General features: G+C 37.0%; 1 long non-coding RNA gene across 3 annotated transcripts in view; it reads left to right on the top strand.

The window, feature by feature from the left end:
- The window catches only part of LOC134494059 (uncharacterized), a 187,903-nt gene that overhangs the window by 153,695 nt on the left and 22,104 nt on the right, over window positions 1–12,104 (top strand). For all 3 annotated transcript variants that reach the window (XR_010067637.1, XR_010067638.1, XR_010067636.1), the window contains exon 4: window positions 9,446–9,537. This is a non-coding gene — a long non-coding RNA (uncharacterized LOC134494059). The remainder of the gene's footprint in view (window positions 1–9,445; window positions 9,538–12,104) is intronic.

Below are 12,104 nucleotides of genomic sequence, written 5' to 3' on the forward strand. Positions count from 1 at the left end.
AAAGAGGAAGAATAATCAGGAGTTAAATGGAAAGATAAAAGTGGTAACTCTCTATTGAAATATCTATCTGGTGAACCTTTCAAGGATGGCATCTGAAACATAATTTCAGTTTCACAAGCAATATCCAGCAGAACAGCCCAAAGGTCCTGTTTTGAGAACTATCAGCATCGTAGGAGACTGTTATTTTTAAATCTGATACACAGTTCTATGTTGTATATCAGGCAGAATCTACAGTAACAATGTTGTTACAATCTTTAATGGATTAGAGCAGAAACCAGGTGCTTTCAAGGTGTTCTGGACAACAACTCCCACAATCACCTTCTTTGTGCAGGCTGGGTGTTGATAGAGTTGAAGTCCAAAATATCTGAAAGACACCAGAATGATAATATATTTCATCAAATGCATGTGTCTGCATCTGAGAACAAAAATCATTTCCATCATTGATAGAAAGGGTGATAAGAAGGGAGCCCAAAAATAGTTTCAAGCAGTCAAGTACAGATTAAAGAATCTGTACCTTGAACAATCCAATCTTTGCAAAGTCTGATAGTGACCTGATATACATGTTCTGTATAAATGTGTGGTTTGGGACTCACCAATGGCATTTCTACTTCCTGAATGTTCCATCCTTTTAGGTGTTGTAGAACATTGCTTCAGATTTTTAACAAAGATTCACCTCACCTCAGTATGAAATATATCTTAGGCCTGTCTGTTTTGCTTAAGGCTGAATGCTTGCTGTGCTAAGAAGGAGAGAGTAAGGAAATTACCTCACTACTCCGTGAATGGGAGACTGTTTCTATACTGGGTTACACCTTCTTTTGATTGGTCAGCAAACGTAGGAAGCCAAACCCTAGAAAACAGCTATGGCATATGATTATTGATGATGTGACAGAATGCCATATGTTCATACTGAGATGTATTGGTTTTGAACACTAAGCAAATGTTCAGTGTTTTTTTTTAAAGCATTTGTTCTTACAGGGGATTTAAAGGTGTCTGTATGTAGCTTACACTCACTGACATATTTCTTCCAAAGTAACATTTCTTTAGCACCTTTCCTTTTTTTCTGGAACAGATGTTGTTTCACTCAGTTAAGGATCATCCATATTGTGGCTTGATCTAGGCAGAATGCTGAGCAACAGTCGGTGTTAAATGGACATACTGTATAGAAGGAGCAAGTCAAGAGCTTCCTTCTCCTGATTTTAAAATGGGATTAGGTAACCAGCTTGTCTACCTATAAACAGGAAACATATTGTTGATGATTCTAAAGGGAGGTTCGTGGAAGAGTCTGTGATATAATTGATACAATAAGAATCAAGACATTTTTCTGCAACTTGGCTGTTGCATTGCCATTAATTATAATTGCCATTATATGTTCTGCTACCACAATTTTTCTCTTAACAATGCTGGAAGGAACCAATGGCACATCACTTTGTATATATAAATATGTAAAAGGAAAATAGAAAAAAAAGAAAAAAGACGCAAAGAAGTCGCTTCCAATCTTCTTTACAGCAGTTATAAGTGCAATTATAAATTTACCTCTTTCTCTAAAGTTAAATCATAACTCTATTCTTTGTATAATCTATCCTATCTAATCATCAAAACCATAAATCATAATTTATTTTTTTCTGTTTTATGCAAAAAGTCCATAAGGGGTTTCCAGTCAGCGATAAATGTAGATATTGTCTGCAAATCACTTCCATACCGTTGTCCAGAAAACTGCAAGGTTGGATCCGTAAAGCCAAAATGAAGGAGGCTACTTTATTAAGAATTAGTTGATTATTTCCAGAGGGGAAGTCATTTCAGTCTTTTAAACAAACAACCAAATCTTAAAGACTAAGCCCCAAGTAACTATCTTATAAATTGTTGTGGCCTACAGTCTGATATATATAGTGTGATTGTGAGTTACAAACAAATATACTCTTATATTTGATGACAGGGTTATAGACTGAGATCAGAAGAACATCAAATGCAAGAAGTATCGATGGTGATAATTACCTGATTAAAAGAGGTCATTTTAGAATATCTTTATTTTTTCCTTGGCCTCACTATTTATCCCCCACCCCCAAGAAACTATTGGGTGTATATATCCTTGCAGTAGCATTCGATGCATCTGCTGAAATAGACTATAGTCCAAGGATAATTCATGAAGCACCACTTTTTAAAAAAATTGCACAATTTCCCCCCCCCTCCTGTATGGATGTTTAAATGGGGGGCCGGGGGGAATGGAAAAAGCAATGAAAAACTTAGAAGAACATGTTGTTTGGATTGTCTGTAAAATTGCATAAATAATGAGTATTGCATGAGTAATTATAAAATCCATATCTCGAAGCAGCCCCCAAAATGCTACTGCAATAATAATTTTTCTTTAATTCTTTAAAATGCTGCAAGATTCTTTTCTATTTTTACTTAATTATTATTCCAGTATACCACTGTAACACGATCTTACAGCAGATAATATTTTGAGGGCTATGTGTATGCATGTTCTGCATATTCTAGGGAGACTAAAAACATCACCAAATATTACAAAGGAGGAGGAGGAATTGTTTTGTTTAACTTGCATTTTCTATGACAATTTTGATAAAGTTTGATTAAAAAATGGAAGAGAAGATGCTTGGCTGCAGTATGCAAAATTGTTTGCTTGCTAATCTTTCACCTTTGGCTGGCTCTTCTTTTTCCAAACATATTGAACACATGTTCTGCTAAGGTTCAAAGGCCTGTGAGAGTCAGGATGATCAAAAGCTCTCAGTTTTGTTGAAATGGGTGGCCAAAGAGGAGGAGTTTAACAGCTATTTAAGCTCACTGATCTTTGTCATATATAATTTTGCATGTCATTTGGAACAAAATTAGTGTTCTTATTTTATGGAGGAAAACTCAGGGCTTATTTTGTGTGTATTCTAAGGGTTTTGCCCCTTCACTTTGGAAGCAGTATCTTTTTCATTTTCTAAACTTTCAGCATTTTGCCTGACTTTTTCTTCTGCAGTCATGTGAAAAAGTAAGTATACGCTATGTAAAGTTTTCTTCCTTTTTAACACATGTGGACATGACAATATTTTATCTTCATTCAAATAGTACATAAAGATAATGTAATTAAAAATATGAAAAATTGACTTTGCAATCATTTATTCAACAAAAAATTAACAGATGTGCTGTTTCCTTCTGTGGAAAAAATAAATACATCCTTGGCTCTAATACCTGGTATTGCCCCCTTTGGCAGAAACAGCCTTAAGTAGGCATTTCTTATAACTGTCTACCAGACTCTGACATCAACTGGGAGGACTTTTTTTCTACTTCTCCATGCAGATTTTTTTCAGCTGTGTGATGTGCGAAGGGTTTCTTATGTACACAGCCCATTTCAAATCACCCCCCAGTATCTTGATGTGATTTTGATCTGGGCTTTGACTTGGTGATTACAGAGCCCTCCATTTCTTTTCTTTTTCAGCCATTCCTTGGTGGAATTACTGTAACGTTTAGGGTCATTGCCATGTTACAAGGTCCACTTTCAGTGGAGCTCCAATCTTCTGACAGATGGTATCACATTAGCCTCAAGCACCTTGTAGTACAATGAAGAATTCATAGTGGATTCTCTGATGGTGAGCTGCCCAGGCTCTGATGCAGCAAAGCAGCTCCAAACCATAACATTTTCACCACTGTGCTTTACATTTGGAATCAGGTTCTTCTGCTTAATTGCTGTTTTAGGTTTTCACCAAACTCGTCTTCTGGTACTGTGGGCAAATAACTCTATTTTTGCTTCATCTATCCAGAGCCCATTGGTCCAGAAGTCCTGGTCTTTGCTTAGATATTCATGGGCAAACTTTAGACCTGTCTTGATGTTTCCTCCTGGAGAGCAAAGGTTTCCTTCTGGCACACCTCCCATGTAGATCTTATTTGTGCAACTTCTTTCTTTCTTATGGTGGACTCATGCAGTTTTACTTCAGTAGTGGTGAAATCTACCTGTAGGTCATGTGATGAAATTCTGGGGTTCTTAGAGACTTCTTTCATCTTGCATTCTGTTTTTGGGATGAACTTCCTGGGACCAGCCTGGTTGAGTTGGCACGTTGACAGTTGTTTCAAGTTGTCTCCACTTGTAGATGATCTTCCGGACAGTGGAATGATTGCTGTCCAATTGTTGGTGATTTTCAAAATCCCTTCCCACGCTATAACCCAAGACTTATAGGCATCTATAACCTTCTTTCTGAAGGCCTCAGAGAGCTCTTTCAATCTAGGCATGGTAATACCACACCATTCAACAGCAAAGAGCAAACTAAATATCTGAGGTTAAATAAGACAGATTCCGTCCAGATCCTCTCTAATGTTGTTATCATTTGCACCTGATTCTAATTTTAGGTATTTGAGGTAGTGATAATTGTAGGGGTGTACTTACTTTATTCCATATGCTAAATGTGTGTTTATGGTTAAATTACATAATGGCCTACAAAATGTAAATGGTGCATGATATTTGTTGTTTCTTTATCTGTCAGTATTGTTGAAATGAAAATCAAATATCTGTATGTTGAAATATGCTGAAAATGTCAACAATTTCAGTGGAGTGTACTTACTTTTTCCCATGATTGTAAGTACCTTTGCAGGGGCCAATTAGGCTATTGAACCCAGCTCCCTCCTCAGTGCAGGAATCAGAATTAAAGCAGTCCTGACAGCTTTCAGGCTGTGCTTGAACACATGAAGGTAAGTTTTCCTAATCAGTATCTGCATTTCTCTACCATAAATCCATTATTTTGTGTCCAGCACTTCAGGTTGACAAGAGAACAGACCTTGATCAACTTCTGTGTGACATCCTTTAAATATTTGAAGAATTCTGTCATGTCCCTCTTTAAAAGTATCTTCTCAAGACTAGTTCCTTAATCATTCTTGTCGCCCTTTTTCAAATCTTTTCTGGTTTGTCTGGATACTTCAAATGTGATTACCCAGTGGACACAGTATTCAAACTGGGGTCTGACCATTGCAAAGTAAAATGGAGCTAGGAGGTACAAATTCAGACCGGCTAGGTCAGTCATCTTGGGAGATATTTAGAGTTAGAAACACTTCCAGTTGTTTCCTGAATTCTATCAGTTCCCCTTCCTTTTGACACCAATTTATTTCCAGGCTTCCAACAAAGTAAAGGAAAGATGAGCAGAGGTCCATTATTTCATTTGGGGAAAGAGGGGTGGGTGTCACAATCTACTTTAACAGTATTCTGTAATGTATCTTTACTGTAAAATGCAACAACCCGACTTTTTTTCATTGCAGTGTTCAGAAAACACTGAATTAGAATTTTGTTCCTTATTTGCCAATTTCCCAATATGCATCAATCACTTTCCCCTCTCTTCTCCCCAGAAAGTATCTGGTTGCCCTACAGCTAGTCAGTTTCTATTCTCCTTCTCTAGAGAATGCAGCTAGTTGCCCAGTCATGACAGTGTCTGCCACACTTCTGTCTAGAGCAGTATTTTGTAAGCTTTGCAACTTTAAGATGTGTGGACTTCAACTCCCAGAATTGCCCAGCCAGTGCTAGCTGGTGCCTTCTGGGAGTTGAAGTCAACATATCTTAAAGTTGCCACATTTGTAAAACGCTGCTCTAGAGCTATATCTGCGTTGTATGTTTCTTTATTTCACATTAACTTGGGAGATGCTGAAAGAGTGGTTGGGAGGGAGGGCGGACAGACAAACCAGGCTGGAGAAGTCCAGGCAAAGTTCTGAAGTCAGACCTTTTCCATTTATGATGCAATTATCCAATTGGTGATATTTCTCTGCTATCTGGTCATATGCTAAGGGGAGTGGCAGCAAAGCTGGAGGAGAAAACAATCACCTTGCCTGTATACTCATAAATCAAGACAACGCCACATGGCAGGGATGTGGAATAGACAGAACTGAGGCAAGATAGGGACTGGCAATGGGGAGAGAACATTTTATGCTTGTTTTGTACCAGTTCAAGGTGGGGTGGAGAGCAATATATAAGGGAAGGTCACAGAAGCTTTAGAAATAGGGATGGACACCATACTGGAGTTTCAAAATTGCTGTGTAATAAATGTCAGTATTGGAAGGAAAGACTACAAATGGTCTACACTTACTGACTGCCTTGTGCAGTGAGTATTTAAAGTTACAATGGTACTAAACAAAATAACTTCGCAATCCATCCTCACATTTATGACTGTTGCAGCTTCCTGCAGTCGTGGGATAGCCATTCTTGTGTTTTGCAGCCAGCTTGCGAGAAGCAGAGTTAATACAGAAAGTGGAAGTAAAATTGTAAGTCATGGTCATGTGATTTTCTGCTTAGTGACCGTGTCACTTAGCAACCAAGTAGTTGGTCTCACTTGTGGTTGCTAAGCAAGGACTACCTGTAATAGGTTTATTCTACTATTTCATAGAGATTCAGCATTCAGAAAAAACCTGCAAGGATTGTCTTAATATCTGGGCAGATTTGTTGAGATTTCTACATATGTGCAGGTCATGCAATTTAGGACTTCAACATTAGTAATCAGTCCCTTGATTGGGTTTTGAAATAGTTAGCCAGTGTATTGTGTCAAAATTGGCTAGGTCAGAATTGGCTAGACTTAGTTACCGATTCTTAACTCTGCTTAACTAGTTGCTGAAGTTGCTTTAACTGAAGTTTCTGAGTAGTATTAAAGAAAATCCCATTTCTAATTAATTGTTACAGTGATCAAAACTGGACATTAAAAGTGGTTAGGCCAACTTTGTCTAGGAAGGGGTGCAGTTTGTTTCATCAACCAGTAACGATGAGAAACCTTATGGGCCATAGAAACAACTTGTGGCTCAGGGCTAGATCTCACTGCATCTCTTAGTTTTCAACCTGATTTTTATGGCATCTCCTAACTTAGTAAAAAAACCCACCCTTAAATCTTATCTTGTGGGTTGTTGACAATACACAGTAAAACAAAACAAGCTAGTAGAACCTAACAATAAAATCTGACTTGTTTCCTTGACTCATCTAGTGTGCTCCAAAGAAGTGACTTCTGAGAATTAAAAGTATGGTCGTAGACAGGTGAGCATTTTTGTAAAAAAATGCTAATGGAATACCTATCCTTAATCTGCAGACCAGTGCATTACATGCTATAATATTACCAGCATATTTTAAGCTTCTGGTACACATACAGTTGTTAAAACAGTTATTCAGTAGTGATAATGACTCATTACAGAAAAGTAATATAGATTCAGGGAAAAGTTACACAAAGTAAATAGTATTGTTCCATTGTTGATATATAGGCTAAGCATATGAAAGATAGAATATGAAGAAAAACTATTTAAAAAGAGAATTATTAAGAATAGCAAAGAAATACTTCGGTATTTACTTGTAATGCTGAAAAGGCAGCTATTACTATGGGTGACATGCCCTACTCCTGTCTTCAGTAATAGTGGAAGAAATTAATTACAATATCCTGTCAGTTATTTTCTCTGCCTATGGTACATTGTCCTGATACACCACAACTGCCCCTTGGAAAATCTGTGATTACCTAGTTATTTTAATAGGGTTCTACTATAGTGCTACATGCAGAGTAAAAATTCATTGTATTCTTGCATATCCCTTGAATCAGTCTCTCTCCCTCCAACAAAACCCTTCTATTTTATGGTTCAACATCTGTAATATAAAAAAAAAACTATCAGAATTGGGTCAGGTCATTTGAAGATTAGAAATGGGTTGCCATCAGTATGACACCTGAATCTTTTCTCTTTGACATTTTGGGAATATTTTTCCCATTCTGGTTTTCAATTAGGTAGGAAAAAGGCATAAATAGGGAGATTGCAATAGCTGTATTTATTAGAAACATATAAGCTGTATTTATTAGAAACATATAAGCTCAAGGCTGTATCATAATGCTTCTTCCTTAAATTTTCTCCACAGCAATCCTGTGAGGTAGGTTGGGCTGAGTGATTGTGGCTGACCCAAAGTCACCCAGTGAGCTTCCATGGTTCAAATGGAATAGAATTTAGGGCTCCCTGATCTTACTCCAGTACCTAACCCATTATAATGATATTCGTACAACTGACAACATATATATGGGTTTTTAAACTATTATTTTAAAGATTTATGTTATTTTTATGCCTGTGATGTCTGATACACTGTGTAATTGAACAACAACAACAAAACTGAGAAGAGTATTCCTAGAGCAAACAGCATGAATTGCCTTAAAATTGAGAATGTGTTTATCTATTATCTAAAGTATTTATATCCTGCCCTGAAGTTGAAAAACCTCCCAGAGTGGCTTACATACGATCAATAAAAACAAGACAGTTTCTGCCCCCAGGCTTACAGTCTAAATGACACTACATCAAAACAAAACAAAACAAAACAAAACAGAGAGATGGGAAAGGGAAAAAAGAAAAGTGAAGACCAGATTTAAAGTTAAACAGTAGAAGATCTGAAATGAAGCCATTATGTTTGTTTTGTACATAAATTGTACAAAAATTATTGAGGGCAATTCCTGCATATGCATTTGTGCATAATCCTTTCTGAAGTGTGATATTTGAGTAAACAAGTATCTGTAGTTTTAGATATTCAGAAACACACTGTACTTGACAGCAAAATATCATTATGTGAAGTCTTCCTTTTGATGGTGCCAATCCATCAATTCTGCCTTCTTCCAGGAAGGCTCCCTTCATCATTCTAATACCACAGAGCATGTTCAGCCTTTTGTTTTTTTTATTGCAACTTTGATTTTATTGTCCAACCCTGGACGGATTTATTTATTTAGGAAGGCAGGCAGGCAGGCAAAACTCAGGGCTTCCCCAAACTTGCTGAATCTGGTGGATACATAAAGACAGGAACTTGGAGAACACATTTGTTTTTAGTACAATCTATACTTTTTCAGATCTGGCTGGAATTTTTGCTATCTCACCCCAAGAATGTGAAATCTCTCAGACATGTGGATAACATTGTCAAAGTCATGTTTATATTTTATAATTATTTCAGTTTGGGGGTTTGTGTGGACTGCTTGGGGAGAGGCTGTGTGGTTTGGGGAGCCTCTGTTGTTAAACATACAATATGTACAGTTGTCAGAAGTTACAGAAATTCTAATTTGCCAGGTGATGGATGTTTAAAAGTTTAAAAAATATAGTGCTTTAGTTTGATCAATACTAAACATTCTTCCTTGGGATTTAGATATGACCCACTCCTTTATGAAAAAAAATCACAATATAAAAATAGTATAAATAGGAGCTGTTGAAAATTTGGTTTATATTCTTAAATTCACTGTGGGATGATGAAAAATTATGAGGTTGCAATTGAACATTTGTCAAATTGGTAATTCCCACAACTGTGAGTTATTGACAGAGAACTGAATAAATATAAATACAGAGCAAATCAGTGAAGATGGTTTGAATTTAAGAAATGGATATTTTAATTTAAATAGATACATAAGAACTCTTACCAGATTGTGAGACTGACCTGCATGCAAGGTGCTTATTTTGAGTTAACTATCTCAAGTCTTCTGTCTTTCAGATCTTTACCTGTTGGATATCTAGAGCCAGAAAGCCCTTCAAAAAGAGGAATGATAATCTGAAAATTCTTTAAAAAGTTGACTATTCTCTGAGGTAAGTGTTGCATGTGGCCACCTTATTGTTAGGGTCTAATGAATCTTCCCAACAGTGTTGTTTCATTGTTTGAACATTTTAACTGAAACTTTGCCTATAAAGTTTGCCTCTCCCTTAAAATTAGCTATCACATTTTGTGCAGCCAGGATGATTTAACAAGGAGTATATTAGAATAATAACAAGAAAGATTCATGTAAGTAGGATTATATATGTGATCCTTAATCAGTCCTGATATTTTAGTAAAATGAAGGAAGCCCCTTCCTAATCCCAAGCATTTCTGATTTTACCAAAAAAACTAGCAAAGTTTCTTGCCATTTTAGTTTCAGACTTTCTTCAATCTCTACCTCCTTAAAGCTCTACCTCAGTGTTTCTCAAACTCAGCAACTTTAAGTTGCGTGGACTTCAACTCCCAGAATTCCCCAGCCAGGCAGTTGAAGACCACACATCTTAAAGTTGCCAAGTTTGAGAAACACTGCTTTAGCTGGAGAGTCCAAAAAACCCAAAAGGCTGCTTGTGGCAAAGTCTTGTTACATGTGGGCCCTTGAATTTGCATTTGTTTCTCCAGCTCTCTCACTCTACAGTCAGGAAGAGCCATAAGAAGCAGGTGGATGGAAATTTTCACAGGTTTTCCAATTGCATTCCATTTTCCCAAAGACTGGAAAGAAACATTATAATGTTTTTTTCCAGATATGCTCCCATCTTAAAGAGAAAGTATAGATTTAATAATCTGTCCACCTGTCTGTCTCATTGTTAAATGCTCAGAAGCTAATGGAAGCCGAATACTAAGATCTCAAGACTCAGGATACTGAGACCGTAACATATTAGTAGGACGGGTTGAGATTGTCCAGATTTCCACCTCTCACTGTGGTCACAGAGGGCAGCTCATCTGGAAAAGGAACAAAAGTCCTTGGGCTTTCCCCCATTTTAAATCTGCCTGCTGATGGTCTATAGAGTAAGAGAAAGGCAGATTTGGGAGAGATTTGAGGCTTGAGAACCATAAAGGTCTATCTTTTACATTCCAATTCACCTGCCTTCTGTAAAAGTGGAATCTTTTTAGGGTATTTTCTTACGCTGCAAGGTCTTTAAGCTGTTGGAGTCTATGGCCATGTAGTTAGCACTCCGTTTGTATGTTTAACTATGCATAAAACTTACCTAATTGTGAAAGGATCTCTTAAATATTTTATTTATTTATTTTTATTTACTTATCAAATTTATCACTGCCCATCTCCCGCTCAAGGGAGATTTTACTTTCACCTTGAAGATAGCAAATCTTCTAGTGCTGTTTGTGCTAATTCCAAATTTTCAATAGTAGGCCAAAAAAAGAAATTCTGAAACTGTTAGAGCAGGCATAAGATGGGTTGGTATCTATAACTATTTGAACCCAAACCAGCAAGAGGTTTTGTTCAGCAATAACAAAAACAAAATCCTTTCAACCAAAATGATACTGCTAAAACAATGTAAGTGGTATGTGTGGGGAAGGAATTCTGTGTGTGCTCTATTGATGCCTAGTCCTTCCAGGCTCAGAAAGTGAATAAAGGCTTGTGTCAAGTCCTGGTTGTGGATCTAGCTAAACAGCATTGTGGCCTTGCAGATATGAATTTTGCCCTTCTTTTTGTTAAGAGACCTACATGGGCCAAGCAGAAAAAAGTGGGTATTCTTGCTTTTTTGCCAGTAACATTAGCGTATCAGTGTTGGGGAACTATCATCATATTGCTTTGATCACAAAATTCCCCAGATCTTCCAGACATTGGTGGGATGGTGGTGGTCCCTATTTCTGTATGTCAGCTGGAAACACAATATGAAAGTGCACAGTATCATAGAGGTGCTGCAGTCTGGTTGTGCAGATAATATGCGGTTACCACAGAAAGTCTCTTTCTTAAACTCAGTTACCACAGAAAGTCTCTTACTTACTATTGAAATGGCTTCCTTCAAAGCGGCTGTGCTGTGCTCATTAACCTGTTCTACTGGCAGTGCAAGATTTTTGAAAGCTGTTCAGGACTCTGAATTTCCCTCAGTCTCCCTAACCTTTCATGTTTAGGAGGGGCTTATTTATATGCATTCACAAAGCAAGAACTATTATTTTTATCCAGTCCAAGTTTACCTAACAAATGATAAAAAATATGTGTAGTTCAACAGGATAAATGTTAGTGTCTCCAAAATAAAACATTCAGAATATCTGTAGAGGAATCTGAAGAGGAAATACTTTTAGGCACCCCACTGGATCTTGCAGCTTGTGTGTTGATATTATCATGCTTCTATACCCAAGTATTTTCTTTTATTATCAGTCTTCAGTTGGTTACACAGATTAGCGCTAGCCATATGGAACTATTTAGGAATGCAAGCCGTGACAATAGGAAATGTCGAACTGTAATGGAATAAGAGCAGTAAAATTACACACGGAAAATGTTCATTAATTAATTGGAACCATGTGTTTTGTCTAATAGCATTGTTCTCTGAGATACAAAAGATTGTATTTTTCCAAATAACTTATCATTTAGCCTTTTCCATTTGGGAACAGGGAGAGCAGGAAAAAAAGCAAGTGGAAACTAACATTCCCTCTCCAAGAA

Source organism: Candoia aspera, chromosome 3, assembly GCF_035149785.1.
Source record: "Candoia aspera isolate rCanAsp1 chromosome 3, rCanAsp1.hap2, whole genome shotgun sequence".
Classification (NCBI taxonomy): domain Eukaryota; kingdom Metazoa; phylum Chordata; class Lepidosauria; order Squamata; family Boidae; genus Candoia; species Candoia aspera.